Source organism: Astatotilapia calliptera, chromosome 3, assembly GCF_964374335.1.
Source record: "Astatotilapia calliptera chromosome 3, fAstCal68.1, whole genome shotgun sequence".
Taxonomy (NCBI): domain Eukaryota; kingdom Metazoa; phylum Chordata; class Actinopteri; order Cichliformes; family Cichlidae; genus Astatotilapia; species Astatotilapia calliptera.
Window position 1 is genome coordinate 33,703,900 of NC_137424.1, and position 3,562 is coordinate 33,707,461.

At 38.0% G+C, this 3,562-nt stretch overlaps 1 long non-coding RNA gene across 2 annotated transcripts; it reads left to right on the top strand.

Moving 5' to 3' along the window:
* The first annotated feature begins 691 nt into the window (after nucleotides 1-691).
* On the top strand, nucleotides 692-2,033 carry LOC145426280 (uncharacterized). Of its 2 annotated transcripts, XR_013906990.1 has the most exons (4): nucleotides 692-787; nucleotides 1,009-1,136; nucleotides 1,244-1,297; nucleotides 1,416-2,033. It is a non-coding gene; the product is annotated as an uncharacterized LOC145426280 (long non-coding RNA). The 2 variants fall into 2 exon arrangements; XR_013906989.1 differs by lacking the exon at nucleotides 692-787 and having other exon boundaries at nucleotides 803-1,136.
* Nucleotides 2,034-3,562: the final 1,529 nt, after the last annotated feature.

Sequence of the window (3,562 nt, forward strand, 5' to 3'; positions counted from 1 at the left end):
TTAAGTGTGGGAAGACAATCGTATTGCAGTGAGCTGCTAATCCCACACTTGTCCAAGTAAAGAATGCAGAGCTGAAAAAGAAACAGGCTGATTTTTTTGCACGACAGGCCACAATCGTGTTTTATTTAAACTAATGGCAGCTCCTGTCATGGGACACCCAGGAGCTGAAACCTGATTCCCTCGGTCCCAAGACATTAAGCTGTGATCCTGAAATGCAAATCACATACCCATTCACTGCATAGAAAGCCTAAATCTCAATCTTTGCCTCTAGGTCTCATAAGACCAAGTACTTGTTGATGGGATGCCCTGCAAATCCATAATGGACACAGGCTCACAAGTTACAATCATTTCTGAGTCTTTTCACAAAATGCACCTTTCCCATCCCATCGATACATGCCCTTCTTGAAATTGAAGGATCTGGTGGGCAAAATGTGCCAAACTTGGGCTACGTTCAGATTCACATTACATTTCCCAAGAACATTTCAGGCAAAGAACAACAACTAGTCATTTTGACTCTTGTTGCTCCTGAATGTGACTTTAACAGTAAAATTCTGCTGTTGATAGGGACAAATGTGCTTTTAAAGGTTTATGGACAGGAAGTGCTATTGCTTCAGCACACAGACCACAATGCAGCACCCCCAACCACACATGCACGCGAGCACATACAACACACACACACACAGTGTGTTGCGCAAAATGGGAGGTGTAATCACAAGGATGTATAAAAGAATTTTGTGATGAGCCATATCTTCGTTTCTTCATTCATCGGCTTCTTTTGACATCACAGGTAAGTAACTCACTATAACTTGGTTTATACAGACTTCACATTTTCTTATATAGAAATTAAAAATGTTTCAAATTCAGTTGTTTCAGTTTTGATTTTTTGTGAATCCTTAAAGTTGCACTTTTTAAAATTTAAAATGGTAACTCCACTGGATAATGAAGATGTTCAGCTGCAGTTTTGTAAACCTTCAATTCAACTCTTAACACTGTACAACTTACACTTAGAGACAGAGTTACTCAGAACAGCGATGGCGGCAGTGACTGTTTGCAGCACCAGCAAAGGCTTGTTCCTTGTGTTCACGCTGCTGTCTCTGGTTTGCTTTTCAAGTTCCCTGATAGACAAGGACCAGCTGGTAAATTGTTTTTTTCTTGATTTTGTGAGTCACCACAAACAAAGTTGCTGGAGTAATTTAAATGTTTTGAAGTTCAACCACTTGTATATGCTGTATATGATTTTCAGAAACAACTGAAAGAAAGCTATCAGAAGATAAAACAACAAATGGACAGAGTGAAGGTCAGTACATGTTCAGAGAACTGCAATTAGAAACTTGTGGATATATTTGACCAAATATAACGTTACAACATAAAAAACTACCTTAATGTAATATGAAACTACAATTTGATTCCATCAGGCTGGGCGTGAGGAAGTGGACTCCGGTTCCGAACTGATGAGCGAATACTTGCGCATTATGGACCCATTGATTGCACTGATGAAGAAATCTGATGACTTTCCTCTACTTAACACATTTATGGAGTACATTAAGAATTTCGTCAAGGAAAGTAAGGCTAACATTGACAGGAAGAATGAGGAGTTGGGTGAGAAAATAGAGGAAAGTGAAATGAAACTGGGACAACTGAAAAGAATTATTGAAGTGTTCGAGGAAAAGCAAGCTGAATTGTAAATCCCATGTCAGTCATTTGATCTTTCTCTAACAATGCATCTTTTATATCTGTGGTTAGTTTCCATTTCATATAGTACAGCTTTGCTTAACTTCAGTTTAACTTTTTTTTTAGAGCTGCCCTTCTTCTTTACTGTCTGATATTAAAAAAAAAAAAAGAAAGAAAGAAAGAAAAGGATTTCACTATCAGCTACCATTGTGCACAGGCTTATATGTGCTGATGACAACTTTTAAGAATACATTTCCAGTAGTTACTTCTTTTTCTGCTGTTGCTTAAATATAGAAGTGAAAACATAAACATAAACTCACATAAACTGCAAACTGTCACACAATAAAGACATTTTCCTACTACTGTTATTGTTTCTTTTCTCACATTCTTATGAAATGCAACTATGCCCTCACCAGAAAGCTTATTATTATTAGTAGTAGTAGTAGTATTGTTATCATTATGTTATGGTGCTTTGCAGCATTCATATTTAACCATCTGTGTGTCACTGGCACAGACACCTTTGTTAAGAAAGTCTGATAACTGGTGTTTGATGGTAACTGGAGGAACGCTTTCAATTTTTGTCCATGATGTACTTTCGCAAGCATCATGCTGCATCTTTATTTACACCTTTACTAGTTTCCTGTATTGAGTCCTTTCATGCACTTTACTCTCAGTAGCCAGATCATCAGCAGAGCATGAAGAGCCCTTGCTCTCTTTCCTGTTTTCAGACTTGTTTTTTACTTGTTACTTCCTGTTTGTCTCACTTCTTGTGCCTGGTATTAAGTTTTACTTTCCCCACATCTTCTTTAGTTCATCTGTGTCCACTAGGTGTCCCCACAGTCACATTTCTATGTTAATATATTGTCTCAATCGCCCATTGCACTTAGTCGAGTTGTCTCTTGTTGTCATGTGTCATCTTGTTCTCATATGTTTTGAATTCTTTGGAGGTCTTCATTTGGGTCCCAACTCAGTTGTCACACAGCAGTACTTGACAGACTGCTGTTTTGGCACTGTTTTTTCATTTACAATGATCTACAGGAGCTACAGGAATCTCAATGTTGTTATAAAACCATGTAATTTGAAATCATTATGCCTGAAGAGAAACCTCAGGGAGGATTTTATTGACTGCAATTGGGGCCATAAATATTTGGACATAGCTTTTTTCAAATTTTGGTTCTGCACGTTACCAAAGTGAATTTTAAGCGAAACAACTCAGATGCAGTTGAAGTGCAGACTTTCAGCTTTAATTGGGTTGAACAAAAAACAATTGTGAGGAATAAAAGCACTTTTTAACACAAACACCCAATTAATTTGACTTAATTTCAGGTGCTCAAAAGTAATTGGACAAATTAAAACTGAAAAATCCTTTGCTGGTATTGACAGCCTGAAGTCTAGAACTCGTGGACATCAACAGAAGCTGGGTTTTCTCCTTTTTAATCCTGGCTTTTGTCCACCAGAGGCCAGCGTGTGGTGGGGTGTTGCACACCGGATGCTTGCCAAGCCTTCTGTGAGCCTCGGCTCACGTTCATGACTGCTGCGCCACCGCCATTAGCCACGCGGCCGGCCACCAGAACCAACATGCATTGTTTGCACTCATGAAATGAAAGAATGCCATGCACAGTATGTGTAATACCCGTTAACCCACTTTTACACTGTCAATGTCAGGCTTTTTTACTTTATAAAGTATGGACAAACTTCAATTTTTTTTAATAAACAGAAAAGGGTTTCTGAAAATTTCTGCATCTCATGCATTACACATTCATCAACTTTTTCTTTTATGCATCATTCCCAGCAGTCATGCAAACCTATTTACATATTATGTAAAGGGTGAACAGAATTGTTTGTGCACATTTGAAATATTTAAATAGTGCATTAATTTTTTTTCTCTGGT